The sequence below is a fragment of the Eumetopias jubatus genome, unplaced genomic scaffold (genome assembly GCF_037043125.1).
Source record: "Eumetopias jubatus isolate StellerSeaLion01/CBP00866 unplaced genomic scaffold, mEumJub1_p1.0 scaffold_1, whole genome shotgun sequence".
Classification (NCBI taxonomy): domain Eukaryota; kingdom Metazoa; phylum Chordata; class Mammalia; order Carnivora; family Otariidae; genus Eumetopias; species Eumetopias jubatus.
Window position 1 is genome coordinate 55,902,534 of NW_028274807.1, and position 19,628 is coordinate 55,922,161.

The window sequence follows — 19,628 nt, forward strand, 5'->3', positions numbered from 1 at the left end:
TATGAAACTGTCGTTGGAGAGGACATGGATCTTTTACACATTGCTAATAAGAATGTAAAATGATACAACCACTTTGTAAATCAATTTCGGCATTGTTTTATAAAGTTGAATATTCCTAGATATATACCATCCTTAGGTATATATCCAGGGGAAATTCTTGCACCTATGTGCTGGAAGATGTAACAAAAACGTTCATCATGTCACTGTTCATAATGGCAAAAAACTGGAGACAACAAAAGCATCCATATGCAGTGGAATGAATAACTATATTATGAAATTTTTATAAAATGGAATACTATGCAGCAATAAAAATTGATCTGTAATTAAGCATCATGGATGAATCTTAGCGTCATAATCTGAGGTGAATAAGGCAATAAAGCAAATCTTAGAAAATGACCTACTCTATGGTACTCTTTTTAAGAAGTTCAAAAACAAAATCAAGCATATATTACGTAGGTGTGTGTGTGGGGGTCATGAAACTGAAAACAAGTATCAATGAATAAAATTCCATATGATGGCTAGAATCCTTTTTCCATTTATCAATTGCCCTAACCCCTCTTCAGACCTCTTCTAGTCTTTTGCTTTAATAATGGCTTCAACTGTTACTTTTGTGCAGATGTTATCAACAGTAATATCTTGGATTTGTTGAATTTTATAGATCAAAATACACTTTTCTTTCCCCAAAAAGGCTTTATTACATACAGAGGGGAGGGGTTCAGTCTTTCTTGGCTGCTGCTTTCCTCATGGCTGCCAGGACATTAGTCAGCTCCTCTCTCTTCCTTTTGGCACAGATGTATGTCCACCCCTTTTCTTGATGAACCCCAGGGCCCGATTGTCCTTGGAGACCTTGGGCAGCCACATGCCACGCTGCTCATATGGGGTGAAGCTGCGTACCTCTTGGATCATGTCCCGCACAAACTTGGTGTGCTTGGTGAGGTGCTGGTGGCTGTGCCTCGGCCTCCTCACATTCTTAGTCACCTTGTGGCCCTTGTTGAGGCCCATGGCCACAGGGTGGCACAGAGCCATGGTGGCTGCTCCTCCATGGCTCCCGCAGTGGACTGAAATACACTTTTAATCTCCATTTTTAACAGTAAATAAAATGATGCTCCAAGAGTTTGTGACGTGCCCAAGGCCATATAATTTAGAAGATCCAGAGAGTTTGATATCAAATCTTATAACTTCAGCTCCTTTTCTCTCAACATTATCTCTTAAGGTCCAAATCATAATTCAAAAGCCCAAATGTTCAAGCAGGTACTTTATTTATTTTTTACTTAAGTTTAATTAGCCAACATATAGTATACATCATTAGCGTCAGATGTAGGGTTCAGTAATTCATCAGTTGCAAATAATCTCAACATTTTGATAACAGCATATATCACTTTCCTACTCCTAAAATCAGTGTATCATCCTGCCTTGCTTCTTTCTTTAAATAAAGCCAGCATTATACATGTCGGTTTTAAATCACAGATTTATCTTTAATTTTCCCTTCTACACTTTCAGCTACCAAGTCCTATAAATTCTTACCAATATCTTTTTGACTTCATCACCTACCTCACCTATGCGTTCGAATCTTCAAAGGACCTGAACATACCTGTACTCTGTACTTCCTCCTTTCTCACCCTTCCCCTCCTGCTCTCTAGAATGCCTTTCTTTCTTCCTTACCTACCTTTACATTAATCTTAAACGCTTCTCATCCAGAAAGCTTCTTATCGCTACCCCAAACTTACAATTTCCCACCGTCTCTTCTCTCTTTATGTCTAAATTACTCTATCTATATTTTTCTTAAGCCACTTATGTTCTTTGTATTTTGTGTATCTACCTTACTATTCTTTCCATTACCAGATTGTTAGTGTTGTGCTGGCAGATACCATATTTCACTTGTCTTTTTAATCTTGGCATAGCAGAGTCATAGAATAGATAATAAATGTGCAATAAGTTAAATATAACTGTGAGGGAAACCTACAGGCTGAATTTGCCATAAGACAGGGAATTACAGCACAGTTCATATTTGACATGAGAGATAAGAAATGAGTATGTTATCTACTACTAACTATAACAAATCATTATTTATTGCAGTTTTTAATCAACTTATTATTTCTCCTTAAGGTTTTTTTCTAAGAAAGTTTTACTGTTTAATATAAGGGCACAGGATATTGGATAATTTGGACAGATACCCAGCAAAAATAGTTCTTGAAAAATATGTCTTTCAACTTGCAGGACCAAGTACAAAGCCTGGGGTTTAAATGCATCATGAATTCTGAATTATCTTTTCAAAGAAGCTGTTCATCTACTTTAGAAAAGTTCAGGCTATTCCTTCCTCACTAACACAGGCAATATATGCAAATAATGGAAAGACAATCTTCCCCCAGTGAGATGGAATAAGGAACGCTGTACTCATCTCTGAACCCAGTGCCATTAGCAAGCTGATACTGAGAAAGCGTGGCTTTACTTAACATACATATTTTACATTGAGTTCTGGGCAAACAGAAATTTTCACCATAATACTTAACTATTTGAATAAGAAATACAGCATGATTTCATGCATTCACATGAAAATCATATACATATATCAAAAGAGTGATCCTCTATTTATCATGATTGTGAAAGTTAATGATTTTCCCTGATCTCTTCCAAAAATTACAGATACCAAATCCTGAACAGCCTCCATTTTGAGAGTTTAAAGAATGGAAAATAAATTAGTAAGACTAAAGAGAGATTTTGACTTTTGAATTCTCTAATGCAAATTTATTTCTCCCCTTTATTTCTTTTTTTTTTAAAGATTTTATTTATTTATTTGACAGAGGGAAACACAGCGAGAGAGGGAACACAAGCAGGGGGAGTGGGAGAGGGAGAAGCAGGCCTCCAGCAGAGCAGGGAGCCCGATGCGGGACTCGATCCCAGGACCCCAGGATCATGACCTGAGCCGAAGGCAGACGCTTAACAACTGAGCCACCCAGGTACTTTCTTCATCCATTACATTGCTTTTTTATCTTTACTTAGCCTGAATAAACTAACAAAAAAATTTTTTTTAATTATCTTTCTTCTACCAAGCCCCAAATTTAAACATTATGAATCTGGTGAATCCAAAAACTCATGAGTTTAGATACCATGATTGTACCTATTGTAAGTACACTTGCTTTCTTGGAGAAGAAATGTGTCTATAGCTTATGGTTATTATGAAGACAGTCTTTGTCTTTGGAGTCAGATTGTCTTCAGTCACATATCAACTCTGATACTTACATACTATGCAACGCTGGGCAATTTACCTTACCTTTCCAAATTCAATCCCTCATTTGTAAAATTGCCATCATAATGATATTCATCTCAGTATGGTTTTCTGAGATTTAATTGAGATAATATAAAATCCTCAGCTTTGTTATGTTACATAGTAAGTGCTTAAAAAAATTATCTACTAAAACTATTAATAAGCAGGCAGTTCACTTTTGTAGTAAAGCCGGGATGGATGTAGTTTATAAACTGGTTACATAATCAGATCATCCTACCACTTCTGGATAACACACATGCAGCATAGGTAAAGATCATCCATAAGACTTTTTGCTGTAATCATTTGTGTCTATGGATCCTAGAAGTTTGCGATGCCACAAAGAGTAGGCATTAGTCTACACGTTTCAGTGAAGAATTCTATAAAAGCTACTCCCTTCATCCCTGCAGTGACAGTCCAAGGATACAGCTAAAATAAAATATTCCTTTTTTTAAAGATTTTATTTATTTATTTGTCAGAGAGAGAGAGCACAAGCAGGGGGAGCGGCAGGGAGAGGGGCAAGACAACTCCCCTCTGAGCAAGGAGCTTGATGTGGGACTCGATCCCAGGACTCCTGGATCAGGACCTGAGCCGAAGGCAGATGGTTAACTGACTGAGCCACCCAGGCATCCCAAAAATATTCCTTTTTTTTTTTTAATGTTCTTGTAGTATCTTCTGTAGAGCTCCATTATACTTTTTACACTATAATTGTTTCATAATGTCTCTTTCAATAAGACTGGAAAGAATAAGAGAGGGAAGGAAGAATGGGAGCGAGGAAGGAAAGAATAGCAAGAACAGATTCAGAAACACTTTATATTTTCCTGTAATTTTTTGCAGATGTTTAGAATTATCCTTCCACTGAAAAATAGAATATTTATTTTCTTAAATTTAGATAGGTGTTTGGAACTTTTTGGATTGGTACTAAGACTTTCCCTAATTTTTTTAAGGCATTATTTATATTGCAAACATTGGTAATGCCTATAATTATTTATATGCATTATTCTTAACTTTTGAAAACTATTGTATGCTCAATTCTTGCTAGTTATTGACAATTCTTGCCTAATGGAATACTAATAATATCTGTATTCTGTCCAAATGATAAGGCATTTCGTGAGATGTATTATAATAGTAAATAATAATAATTTCATATATACTAAATTAAGTGATACAAAGCCAAGTTGACAATGACCAAGAAGTTGACGGCCAATATTTAGAAGAAACCTATAAATATAATAGGCTACTGAAAGAGAAAAAATAATAGTCATGCAATGGTTTAGGTGAACTTGGCTAACTTTGTTTTATGGCATGAATCCTAAGATCTCTGCATATATTTTCTTAAAAGATGGCTTTCTTGAAAAACCTTTGCATTTTTCTGTTAAAAAAATGCCAATAGTCTGTTAAGCCTAGGTGCAATTGAATAATAAAGTATTATCTCCGTCCCAAGGAGACAATAATACTAAAATATGTTTTCTCTTTTTTTTAAGGTTTATTTATTTATTGTAGAGAAAGAGAGAAACAGAGAGCACGAGCAGGAGGGGCAGAGGTAGAGGGAGAGAGATTCTCTTGTTAGACTCCACACTGAGCAGGGAGCCTGATTGCAGGCCTCCATCTCATGACCTTGAAATTACTACCTGAGCCAAAACCCCGACTCGGGTGCTTAACCAAATGTGCCACCCAGGCACTGTTTTTCTTTAATAAAATGTCAATTTCTCTTATAGAGAAGAGTAACGATACAAAAAAAATTAGAGCAAAACAGAACAAAATAATAGAAGATATTTTTAAAAACCTTTAATTTACCTTATTGTTTTAAGATTTTTTTGAAAGATTTTATTTATTTGAGAGAGAGAGAAAGTGAGAGACAGAGCATGAGTGGAGGGGGCAGGGCAAAGGGAGAGGGAGAAGCGGATTCCCCGCTGAGCTGGGAGTCCTTTTCAGGATTCTATTCCAGGACCCTGGGATCATGACCTGAGCCAACGCAGATACTTAACCAACTGAGCTACCCAGTCCCCCAAATTTACCTTATTTTAACAATGGAGTAAATGAGACTGAACATCATTTCTGTGCTGTTCTTCCACCAAAATATCATAACCTAATTTTAATTATGACAAAACATCAGACAAACCTAAATTGAGGAATATTGTACAAAATCAATAATGAGTACTCTTTCAAAATGTCAAGTTCATGAAAAGAAAGGGGTGAGAAAGCAAAGTCATACATTGGAGAAGAGCAAAGAGAAATAACAGATACAACATGGGACCTAAGATATGGTCTTTGACCAAGAAGACATGGAAAAACATAATGGTGGGAAAAAGGCATGGTAGAAAGAAACTGGTGGAATTTGAATAAAATCTGCAATGTAGTTAATAGTGTAGTACCAATGTTAATATCCTGGTTTTATATTTGTATAATGGTTACATATGGTTACATGTGTAACATATGTAATGGTTACCATGTGCTAACATTAAGGAAAGCTGAGCGAGTTTATACAGGAATTTTCTGTACTATTTTGCAACTTTTCTCTAAGTCTAAATTTAATTTAAAATACAAAGTTTAAGAAAATCTGTTAACTTTTCCCAGCTCCATAATTTGAATAGTAGAAAGTTTTGATTGGAACCAAAGTCCCTAGTTTTCCTTTCCCCACAGCACACTACATCCACATCAAAGTGGATATTCTCCAGTTTAGTTAACAAAGCAAGTAAGCTTTTATATTTTATTTTATATTATCCTGAAATATTTGCAACTTGCTTCAATAAATGTTCTAATCTTAGTATTTTAATACTATACTATAAGCAGAAAAGAATCCCTAAACAAGTAATGAGTTAAATTAAATTGAATTGTTCTTTAGAAATACTACCAGTCAAATCATCTAATCAGCAAGAGAATTCATATATAAATTTGGAGTAGATATTTCCAGTATGAATGAGTTATTGACCATGTTCTATCAAGGCAACAAGGCATATCTGGTGTTAAAAATACCATTTAAAAAAATCTCTAATGTGCAACAACCAGAGGAGAGAAATTGTGGGAAAGTGTCAAATTTGACTAAACCTATATATAAACCCATGGATTAAGATGAAAGTAGACATGACACGAGGTTTTCTCAAAGAAAAATCTAAGTGAGACATAGCCTGAGGCTTAGAAACTTCTACATTGAGTATCTAATGACATCTAAAAAATAAAAAACCTTCCTGAGTAAGAGGGAGGTAAATTAACAACAACAACAAAACCTATTAAGGCATGAATTTGGGCTCAAGTCAGTTCACAAATAATCTAGGCAGTAAATATTTTTGAAACTTGTTACGAGCCAGGCATTCTGTTTTGCCTCAACACTGATACCAATTTGCCTCTACAACTCTGGGCAATTAATTATCTTAGTCCCCAAATGCCTAAAAGTGGAATAATCACCTTTAAATTTTGTTATTATTATTATTATTATTTTACATTATGAGAGTTTTTAATAAATGGTTAGTGTGTGGAAACGTTTTAAGTTCTTGGAAGCAAGGCATAAGTATTTTCTTAGTCACCATTCTGCATAGAAAGAAGCTTTTTGGTTAGCTGGGAAAAGCAAAATATATATATATATTATATATGATACAAGCACTGTGGTTGAGCTTTGAGAAATAGAGTCAGCCAGGTAAAAAAGAAATCTGGAAATACTCTTCAGGATACCAAATTGGAAGAATAGAATTCCCTCACATATTTCCTCTTATCAAATAATAAAATGATACAATAAATGGAAAGTGAGGGTATGAATTCTTTGCTCAGAATTCCTGTCTTTGGTCTCAGAGATCCTTTGTAAGTAAAATGGCCAAGCTGAAAATACTCGTAAGCACTCTGAATACCTTTAAACTGTGATAGTCCTTGTGAACTCATAGGCAACATCTGTGTGTGCTTTTGTCCCCAATAACATTATTAAAACAGTAAGTGGAAAAATTACAAGACCACAAGAATGGTCCTAGAGGACATAGAAAACATGGCCTTTAATAGAAGAGGATTTTTTACAAACAGGCTGATTACACTCAGGATCTCTTGGATTGTCATGTTTGTCTCTCTAGGGAGGAGTCTCATCTTCTCAGAGTGAGGCAGAAACAAAATGGACATCTCTTGTCAAATCATATTTTAAACCATGTTAACTTTCCAGAACAGTGCTTGAGCCAGAGCGTAAGTTTACCGAAGGCTTCTGAAATGGAATGAATAGATCCCCAAATCCAAGGACTATGCATCTTTATATATTTCAGTTGAACAATTATTAGTTTTGGCAGAGAATTTCACCCCCTGTAATTTCATGAAAACATAATACCCTGGGTTCTCTTAGTATTAAAATGTTAGACAACTTAACTAGTAGTCTTTTTTTCTCTAATTATTTCAGTAAGTTACCTCTTCCTATGATGTCACAGGAGATTTGTCATTAAACAAGGATCTCTAAACAAAATCCTTTTGTGAGGGAAGAAATTCAACAAACAAACAACGCAGCCATTCAGTGAGAACTGGATGCAACTCAGGTTGTTTGATGTTTGTGGGCCTTCTCTGTCTCTTGTGCCAACCCAAATTTATGTATCAAAATTGAAATCCATGTGGGAGATCTACAGGGAAATCACTCAAATAAATCACAAGGTGAATTTTTAGAAGCATGCATTTTCTGGATGCAAACTTACTTTATAACCACTTTTCTTGTATTGGAAAGGAACTCTCTCCTTTAAGAGCAGATCCACCCGTTGTTTCTTTTTGTCTTCTTTCTTAACATGTTTTGAGTAATATTTAGCAATTTCTTTACCTAAATTAGCAAAAAATATTAGTAATAACCCCATCTTTGAACTTCTTAGTTTTCACATCAATAGCTAGTAACCCAAATATCAAACCACTGTATAGTCCTGGACCAGCAGCACTGATACAATCTTTGAGTTTGTAAGAAATTCAGTCTCAGGCCCCACTCCAGTCTACTGATTCTGCATTTTAATAAGATCCTGAAGTAGTCTCTTGTACATTAAAGTTTAGAAGCATTACCTTATTTTATTAGATTGGCAGATGTCTGCTTTTCACTTCACAGTTGGTAATTATAATCATCTTCCAATTCTGACAAATTGGAAGCTGAGTTATTATGTATATTATGTATGTATATGTACAACTGTATTCCCAAGGTTTATAATTTAGAAACATACCAGGGATACCTATGTAAAAATTAAGGCTCCCGTTGGATGTGTACAAATCATACTTTAATTATTTTTAAAGATTGTATTTATTTATTTGAGAGAGAGAGAGCATGTGCAAGTCAGGAGAGAGGCAAAGGGAAAGAATCCCAAGCAGACTCTGTGCTGAGCCAGGAGCCTGTCGCAGGGCTTGATCTTATGACTCTGAGATCATGACCTGAGCTGAAATCAAGAGTGGGACACTTAACAGACTAAGCCACCCAGGCACCCCAATCATACTTTAAATTTTTTACATATTTAAGTATGTAAAAATTATCAGGGATTTCCTGTTGTCAGAAATAAGTCCTTTTTTAAATTAAAATTTTTATTTTAATTCCAGTGTAGTTAACATTCAGTGTTATATTAGTTTCAGATGTACAATACAGTGGTTCAACAATTCTATACATCATTACTCAGTGCTGATCATGATAAGTGTACTCTTAATCCCCTTCACCTATTTCACCCATCCCCTCTGATATGCTTTAGATTAAACAAGTACTCTCAGTTAAAGTTAAGAAACAAGACTTTTTTTTTTTTTTAAGAAATAAGCCTTTTCATTGAAGGATTATATAGTGCATTCTCTAGAGATTATAACATAGGTAAAACCAACATCCTTTACTTTATGCCAGACACTATAATTAGCTAAAAATTGAGCAAAAGGAAAAGCAAATCTCTGCATTCCTTCAGGGCAGGACATGTCTCATGATATCAGCTAAATACTAGGGATATGACAAATAATATATAGTGGATTCTAAATAAATATTTCTTGAATAAATGATTATGCTCAAGTGTAACTTTTACTTGCTTAGATCACGAGGTGAGGAAATGCCTTTCCCTCTAAGTCCCCTTCTGGTGGAATCATCTTAAACTCCTGGGCCTGGGTTCTTCCTCCATGGGATCCTTGACTGCCAATATCTTTCACCTCTTCCATCATGTATAACACTCTAAATTAATGAGGTGGTATTTCACTATGCAATTGTGACTGACTTTGCTACTACCATTCGAAAGTAAACAAGACATCGCTACTGCGGTTTGACATGGTATCATCTCTGTTTACACTGACCCAGGTATTGTTCCCACTGAGGAGAAAGAGGACTTTCTCCTTAATAGATTTATTCACTTTTTTTTTTATCTCCCAAACGAACAGCAACATTTCAGCCTTATAGCCTTCTCTTAAATAATTTGATAACTTGAGACATCTAGCAAAAACGTCCAGTCAATAAATATGTATATAATACTCATAATACTAAAAGTTGTTTTTAGATCACTCTTGGGGAATATTGGACATGAACGAGAACAAACATGATACTGACAGATGGTGATAACAATTAGGAGGAAATATATAAACAGAGATGTGATGGAAATAAACTGGATGTGGGAGGCTATTTTAGGTCAGGATGGTGACTGAAGATCCCTTTAGGAGGTAGTGCTGTTTGAGGCGTGTAGATGTAGAAACCAGAAAATTGCATGTAGGGGAAGAGTGAGGGAAAGAAAGGAATCAGGAATGGTATATTCTTTTTTAGCTTGAGCAGCTATATGGTCTGTTTTGTGATTTACTGAGACAGTGGGTTCACAATAAAAATGAATGAGTGAATGAATAAATGAATGAATTTGTTAATGAAAAAGTTAGTGAACCTATGAAAGTTTTCCTGTATCTGGGTATGAGGATATTTTAGTGAATACTCTCACATCACAGTGTCTCATTCAATGCTATATTCCTCGTAAATTCTACCAGGATGGAGTCAAAGCACCTTGATTCTTTCCTTCTTCAGTATGAGTTCCTCCCACCAACACCCCAATCTGGGGCATTCTCTGAGAGATTGGTAGTGACCTTATCCTCTCTCTTTATTAATTCCCATAACCTTGCATTCATTCTAATGGGCACAACTAGTTCTGACAATCCTGAAGGTAGGTATGTGGAGACATTTTTTAGTATACTTATTTCACGGGATAGTACTTGAAAAGTTGGTTTAAAATGTGTGAGAAATGTCTCACAAATTTAATAACACAGTAAAACATTTTTGGTTCTATGAGCACATATGGAGCCATGATGCTGTCCATCCCCTCCTGCTGAGTTCTCCATATGGACTGACATGTATTGATTTCAGATGTAAGGAGTAGTTGTGTGCTCATGTCCTAGGATTCATGAATAGAATACAAAAACTTAGTCCTTACTTGCAGAGAACGGTAGGATGTGTCATGGAAAAGTGGTATGATATTATGTGAATTATGATTTTTCAAGACACCAAATGAAAGAACCAAATTCAGGGTCACAGTGCTTTTCTCTAAGTACAGTTGTATTTGAATGCCTTTGATTCTTGTGATCTCTTAGCATCATTGTCCCATCAATTTTTGCATATTTGATATTAAGGATTGTTTTCTCAATTATGCTGATGATTCTTAAAGTTGAGCCCATATAGATAATCATATGCTATATCATTAATTAATGAGAATTTTTTGCATAAGATGATTTAATTGCTCTTTGATTAGGAAACATAAAAATCAGCTGTGGAGTTGTCAGAGCTTGGAATCAATGACTTAATTTAAAAAACCAAAATATACTACCCAATACTTAAAGTATGTAGCACACATGTGGCATTACTCTTAAAATTTGGTTGATTGCTTTATCCTTGAGCTTTCCTGAAGGGTTTCATCTGCCTTGAAAATAACAGAATAATAAGGTCCTGACTGGTTTTACCTCTGAGGGAAGAGAAACTATATATGTCCTTCTCACACAAAATGGGCTTAGATTCATTGTTGAGTTGTTTTTGGTCTATGGATCTTAAAGGAAAATATATTTATGTTCCTGCACCCTGTTTCTAGATATATTAGAAATTTATCATGGCTAAGAACTGTATTTCCCCACTTTATGATTTAAAACTGCAATTGTCAGAGATTATTACTTAAATAAATTATCATTAGTAAATTTTATTCTAAATGACAGATACGAGATGTGTCTTATTAGAAGCACATTTACTTAAGGGACTGAGGTGTCTTCTAGAAGAAAATAAACCATTTTTTTTAAAGTTTAAGTAATACAAAAAACATTGAAGTTCAAATAAAGATTTAAAGAAATTTTACACCACAATGAGTGGAGTCATAAGAGAAGGGAGAGCCAAGTGAACAAATATGACCCCTACAAATTCTTAGTTTCTAGTATAGTGATGGTCACTTAGGTTTGTTGCCAGACCCTGACCTCTTTGGGCTTATGTTTTAGCCTTATGTGCTAAAAGAAGTTTCACTAAAAAAACTCTATGACAATATTAGGGCATGAACAGCACTCTTTGTATATCCATATGGAAAAGTAAAATAATAAAATGGAGAAAAGCATTTCTTTATCACAAGACAGAATAAGCCTGGTCAGTATCACGTGGAGGGTTTCAAAGAGCACATCACTTTCTGACACCTAGAGCCTCCAACCATCAACTGCTTAGTTAGTAGTAGCCATATCTAAAAGAAGAAGTCCTAGTGGCACTCCAGTAAGGCAGAGGGACCCTGTTGGGAACAGAAATACCCAAACAAGTGGTTTATGACTAAATTCTTCCTAGTGATAGTGGTAGAACAATGGCAAAGTGAGGTAAACAAATTTTGATAAGTGACCTGGGTTTGAATTCTGTTCTATCCACTTAATAAATGGGTAACTTGGATAAATTATAATTTTGAGTAAGTTTTTTAATCCTTGTATATACACAAACACATATAATGTATATATAGTTGTATACTGCATACTTTATATGTTTGCCATGTAAATTAAATTGCACAGTAGACAGGAAGCATCTAGCATGGCACCTGCCTGGTTGAATGAGTTCAAAATATTAGTTCTCTTTCTCTCCTTTCCTTCTTCTCTGTATTGACTAAGAACCAAAGAGAAGAGCCATAAGGCGAATGGTAGGTGGAAAAGGGAATCTAAATGAAAAAAATGAACAAGAGAACATGAGCTACATGAAAAAATGAGAAAAGAGATGATTGAGAGACATGGATGAGTTACTGAACACATATATTGCCTCATCTAATGATATTGGAAACAGAGTTGAGAAGAGAATAGGTGATTGATAGTGGAAAAATATAAAACAGGAAAAATTTGTTAAATATACAATGATTATAAAAAGAACTGTTATGAGAAATCACGTCGTATTGAAAACCAAGAGCCTCTTAGTTTGGTAAGAACATGCAACACTACATAGGATACTGTCAAGAGAGTTGTATTAAGTCATTTGAAAAATAACATTTTTCTTCTCTCTTTTGATTAAATCCTCCTAGAAGCTTGGAATGTAACAGGCATAGCATATCTCCCAAAGTTAGACACTGCACCAGAGAGTCTGAAAGAAGAACAAAAAACAAATAAAAAAAGAGTCTCAAAAAAACAAAAAAGAGAGAAAGAAAATAGACATATATCACACCAGATAACTTACTGGTGATTGAAGCCAGTCCAGTATTTTTAAAAACAGGTATATAAAAAGGGATTGAAATTATAGGTTATGTGTTACAAACAGGATTTACACTGAAGGGTTCTAATCCATGTTCTAGAACCCATTTGGGAAAAACAACACACACCCAATAAATAATTTCTGGTGGTTCCTAGGGTGATATATTGATGTGGTACATCTAAATAATGATGAATTTATCGAGATAGTAGATTAGCATCTAAATGGAATTATTAAAATTCTTCAAATTATAGTTAGGTTCATGGAGACCATTTATTGCTCTTTGATCATGGCTTAGGCAAAAGAGTCTTGGAGTAGATATTTAAGATATAATTTTTGAAAGGTCACTGATGATTCATAGGTGTTTTATGTAAATGTAAAAGTGTTTTTCTCCTTTTGATTCAACTCACTGTAGTGTAAGATTTCTTTAAATCTTTATTTGAACTTCAGTGTTTTTTTTTATATTACTTATTTGAACTTTAAAAAAATATCAGTAGACTAAAGTTAAAGATAAGTAATGGGCCATTATAAGTCAAGTCGTACCTTCTTTGTTATTAATAACTATAGATTGAATGCTTAGTTCTATGTCATACTCAGTCATCCACATCTGTATGCAATGATTAAGCTAAAAAACTGGCTAAAAATGATTAGTGATAGAATTAGAGTGTTTCCCATGCTCCTATTATTAGGCCAATCATTTAAGAATATGCAAATGTATGGAAGTAATGGAGGGGAATTTAACAGATACATTTCACTTCTTTATAGCTGTCAGTAGTGAGGACGCATATTATTTCACTCCTTAGACAAAATTGTTAGCAGAACATGAACATAATAGCGGTTTGCAGTAAAGGCATTGTGCCGGAGACAATATCCTTCCCCCCAAAAAGCTTAAAGAAAATTTTTAAAAAAGTGTATAGGAGATCATCTTTTAGTTTTGCCCTTAGCAAACCAGCAAATGGGTTTTGTTAACTCAGAAAAGATACTTATTTTTCTTAAATTAAGGACAAAGAGTCCACCATTATTTCAAACTCTCCAGTAACATGGAAGATTTACATAAACAAGGGAAGATTCATTTGAGTTATTTCATAAGAAATAGTGGCTACATTTGCTTCTGAAATGTATTTTGAATATAAATAAATTCGGTAAATTCTGCTTGTATCCTCACTTCCTGAACAAGGCTAAAACTGGATAATTTTCAGTGGTGGCTACAGTTACCTCTTGGGTCAGAGGAATGAAATTCTACACCGTTGATAGTGGGAATAAATAAAACAGCACAGCGTCTATCTCAGGTTATAAGGTTTTTTTGGTACTTCTGCCAACTTGACTAACACTGAAAAGAAGAGGGCTTTTTTGAAGGGACACCTCCTGTTGAGCAACAGTGCCTCCCCTAATGTTATTTTTCTGTCTTCTTTGTTCTGTTCACCTTAAGCAGCTATTGCCAGGAACCCCAGTGTTCACCCCCTGTGGGAAGTTGCTACTGCTGAAAAGAATGCAGAGTCAGAGATTTAAGACGGTTTCCTGGCGCCTCTGGCTGAATTCCAGTTTGGCTCTAGCTTCTCTGGTGCTGCAGTTCTCAATGAGGGTATTTTTACTACCAAAAGACCTAATGCATTCAAGTCAGTGAGAACGATGTGAAAGGCATTTAAGACTGAAGTGGATGAGGAAAAAAACACAACAGATACAGCAATAAAAGCAGTGCCAAATGGTGGCAGACACAAAAGCCTTATGCGTGAGGTCCTATAGTCCTCGTGCTTTCGGGGATGTCTTTGCTTTTGACTGTTGCTGGGAAAAATCAAGCCACTGAAATGCCCACCAGCACATTTCTCCTACCAGCATTCCTACCTGCACATTCTGGCTTCCTTTGTGTTATCAACTCTTTCTTTAAGGGTAAATTCTTCACTTAGGTACTAGATCCTGCCCCTCTCTCTTACTCAGGGATGTTGCTCAAGCAATTTTCCTCTGTCTCTTCTATAGCAGCAGTTTTTTTTTCTTGCCTGGGTCAAGCCCATCAAACATTCGAATATGCTAGTATTTGTATCTTAAAAATATTCTTTTGATTTCAAACCCATTGTAGCTATCACGTCTTTGGTGCAAAAAGGTGGTTTTATGAAAGCATGGGGACAGGACCCGTGGGCAGAAAGAGCTGCGCTGGGGTCATGAGGAGTGGCCAGTTATATACTTTCAAGTTGAGAGGGGGTTAAGGACAGTGTAATCTAAGGAATTTTGGAAGCAAGGTTTCCAGGACCTTGAGGGGGCTAGCTATTGTTAGGAAAAGGTCATTTATCCTTGTCTAATAAAACCTTAGTCATGAGACCCTTCAGATGTATATTGGTGGGTCATATGCTTGGGGAACGACTGCCAACATATATGTTAGGGGGTAGAGATAAAGGTATTTCTAAAGGAATTTTTTACATCTTAAAAGTAGACATACTTTATGGGGATCAGGCTAAGATTGCCTTTTGCCCTTAGCAGGGTATTAACATGGAGGCAACTGAGTTCCTAGAAGAATGTCACTTTACAAAGGTGGGGAGTACTCAAGTACTCTCTGAAGTACTTAGAGTAGTATGTGGCACAGCGTGTAATAGGTTTTTAAAAAGTGTACTTGTTGAATAAATGAATATATTTTCACTGGACTGAGTGAAAGATATACAACTTTTTTTTTTTTTTTAGAAGGAAACTTACCAGATTTCTTCTAGGTCTCCTTTTAAGTCCACCACATAACTCAGGCCCTTCAAAACTCCATCAAGATGCAGTTGATTTTTAAAGATAATTGCACATGATTTTTAATATTGATTCCAAGTCAGTATAACAGTACAAATTAGAGAAGGCTATTTAGAAATGACCAGAGTATTATGACATGCATCACACTTCTAACACTTACATAGTTATAGCATTATTATTTGAATCTTATTTATAGAAAATGATGTTATTCTCTAGCTCCATTCATTCCCAGTGGTGAAGACAGTGGAATTTTTTTTTAAGATTTTATTTGAGAGAGAGAGAACGAACAGTGGAGAGGGGCAAAGGGAGAGGGAGAAGCAGACTTCCCGCTGAGCAGGGAGCCTGATTTATGAGGCTCGATCCCAGGACCCGGCGATCATGACCTGAGCCAAAGGCAGACGCTTAACTGACTGAGCTCCCCAGGCGCCCCAACAGTGGAAACTTTTGCATTCTTGTCCCCAAACAGAAATTCACAATTGCACTCTAAGGAATGTATTTAATCATGACCATATTCATGATCATATTGAAATACAATATCACTTGATTTTAAAAATGAAGCTACTTAGAATCTATATTAAATAGCTCTCTTTGACATCGAGTTTTACTAATTAGGACCCAGCCCTGAACTAACATCAGAGAGCATTATCCTGAAATATCTCTGATATTCATACTTAAAAATGCTAATCCTGTCTTCAATTCCAAAGGCACAATAGAGATCTTGTAACACTCTGTTACTTGAAATCTGATGAACATGTATAATCTGCTTCTATCCTTTGTCATGAATCCTTTCCACTGTGTTGGAATCTCTGCTTCTGACACAAAAATTGTCAACCCATATGAACAGGCTTAGTTTAGCATATATATAGAAATCTCTGATTCCTGATATATATGTACTGTCTGCTAACCTAATTCTTGCAATAGAACACTTCTTGCTCTGTAATTTTATTATTTGCTTCTGTATTCCCTGCTTTGTCATTTTTAAAACATACAAAAGATCTTGAACATCCCTGTATCTAAGTCAGTAGGGCATATTTAAGTTATGCTTATAATCAGGAATTTCTGTTCCTCTGTAAATGAGAAAGAAATTCTGAATGTTTCTAACCTTTCAAAGTCAAATGTGTGTATGTTGTTTCTGAAGATCACTATCATTCCCCAAGTCTGTGCTCTTCTCATTCAAAGAGATTACGTTCCAGTTGCACAGATGCATCCAAATGCTTTTCACTTGACAGTGAATTGCTCATTCATCTGAGTGCTTTATTATGTCAATGTCCTATAATTATTCTTTAATTAAATAATGACACAGGTAATCTACTAGTGAAGATATTAAGGAGACTTAACATACAAATGAATTATGGGATGATGATACCTGAAGCACCATCTGGAATAGAGAGTGTATAAGGAAATAAGATGTTACAAAAGAGTAAAGTTTTTTTGTTTTTGGGTTTTTTAAATTCTGTTCTTTTCTAAGATAAATGAATATAAGCTAAGACCTTGGAAAGTTGATTGAATGTCTTTCAGTCCAAGTTTGCCAATTCAACCTGAGAAACCTCTTCAGAATATCAAAACAACAGTACTTTTAGATTCTGTTGTTTTTGATGACTAGGTAGGCTAGTAATGTTTGAATTTTTTACTGTGTTTGCATGATGTGATTCACTAAAGTTAAGAGGGCTCTCTTTCACTGGATATCTAACTTCTCTTTACTTTGGTGTTCTGTTTGTTGGGTTTTCAATATTAATTGATAATTAAAAATAAACATTTATGGTGCTAATTGTCCAAGGTACTTACCTATCAGCTTTTTTACGTTCCAGAAATGTGGTAGCCAGGGAGAAAGACAACAGTTCTCCTTTGAAATATGTTGAATACTATGTCTACTATCGACATTTTGTTAAAAGGAAAGAAATTCAGAGTATATTCTTTGTTTCTCCAGCAACACTAAAGCCTTCTGGCAGAGGTTCTTCTCTTGTTGGCTCTAAGGCGGTATAATGGCTTCTCTGAAACTCACCGGCCTGTGAGACTGTTTCTGCATGAAGCTTATATGACTTTGCCATTGCTGGCCTTGGGTCTAAGAACCCTGCTGTGAAGTCTCTTTATCTGGTCTACTCTGGGTGCCTCCATGAGCATCTTTGGAACCAAGCAAGTGCAGGATGTCTTAGACTCTAAGATGTCTAAGACCCACTGTGGCTCTTTACTCTGTTGTACTTTTTATCATTAAAAAAAAAAAAAAAATGAGAACTTACCCCTGCCCATTGAGTTATAGACTTTTCAACTGAAGGTTTTCAGAAAAGTTGTCTTTCTATGAAAGTGTCAAAGCCAAGAGCTTTTCCTCTAGGCCTATCTGATTAAACCCCAGCACTGGGACAGAAGGGGCTTCCACAATGAGAAGCCTGATACGCATGTTTTTTGAATGTGAAGAAAAGACACACTACTGTGTGTTCACAGGAAGGGTGGTAATAGTAGTATGAATGAAAATGTATTGATTGCATAATAAGCACCATGCCCCTACTATTTGCTTTAAATATATTGTTTCTACATTAATGATATTTCTGTGAGGTAATTATTATTATCTCTATGTGACAGCCAATAAAGTTCAAGCTCACTGGGTTTAATCACTTGACCAAGGTCACACAGTAACTTTCAAAGGATGGCACTGAATCCACATTTCTCTGACACTTTCCACAAAATCAGATTGCTGCTAATTGTCACTAATTCCACTATTAAAGCTTCACTCTGACCCTGAAAAGCATACCCTGGTTACTTAATCTCTCTGAGTCTCTGGTTTGTTTCCTGTAAAAGGGAAACAATAATCTTATTCACCTCAGTCAACGCAAGTGAAGATGAAATGAAGTCATATATATAAATAGCCTTGTAAATTATAAATCACTATTAATAAACATCTTAGTAGTAGTGCACTATTTTGAAAAACAATTACGATTATTTCTCAAATGATTGTGGTACTGGAAGTAGTGGAGGTTATGAATAAACCCAAATCATACTCAGTTCAGATTGGGTCAAAACTGGGTACCAAAGTTATTTAACATTGATTTGTTTAGTTAAAATTAATTAAAATTAAAACATAAGATTTATTTAGTTAAAATTAATTCCTGCATTTAAAAATACATTTGCAGAAAACATTTTTATAGAAATCACCTGAAAATGTAAAATTTAAAAGAAATACAGTAGTTATGGAGCACTCAAGGTAACATAAATTCCCTTATGAACAATGGACAAAAATTACCCTCACTTTGCTAAAATAGACCATTTTTCCACACAAAGGAATTTTTCCACAATAGAATTCTGATTTTTATGCATTACAATGGAGTCTGTATTAACCATGTTTAATCCAAGTCTTTCTCTCATCCCTTTTTCACCCAAATGTCCAACATCCATGACAGATGCAATTTAGAACCACAAGTTCTGCACCACTTGCCTCTCAGTCAGCACCCCAGTCCTATCAAGGGAAGGAGGTAAGTGTTGTTTTGGAACATTGCCCTGATGAAACTACATAATAACTGATAAAAAAGAGTACATTGTCCTCAGTTCAACATGTGAACATGTTTTTTCTTCCCTCTACCCCATAACTCAATCTGTACATCATAGGTGAATCCATATTTCAAGCACCTTTTTGGGATATTTGCCTATAGTTTAATAGCTTGCTTTCTCTCTCTCTCTTCTCTCTCTTTCTCTCTCTCTCTCTCTTTCTCTTTCTCTCTTCCTCTCCCTCCATTCCTCTTGATGATAGATAGAGACATAAGGAAGATACTAGATACACACACGCACGCACACACACGCGCGCACGCACACACACGCACGCGCGCGCACACGCACACACACGCACACACGCGCGCGCGCACACACACGCACACGCACACACACGCACATCGTCCTCCCACCCTGACTATAATAATATGTGCTTTGACTTCCAATCCTAACTTTTCTGTTGCTTGAGCCCAATTAGTTTCAGAATAATTTTCTTTTAAACCTCATTTGGCACAGAACGTTCAAACACTGACAGTGGGACAACAGTGGGTAAAGGGA

The 19,628-nt window shown here is 35.6% G+C and overlaps 1 pseudogene; it reads right to left on the reverse strand.

The window, feature by feature from the left end:
* Positions 1–715: 715 nt before the first annotated feature.
* Positions 716–1,026, reverse strand: LOC114214706 (large ribosomal subunit protein eL36 pseudogene; annotated as a pseudogene).
* Between the last annotated feature and the right edge of the window lie 18,602 nt (positions 1,027–19,628).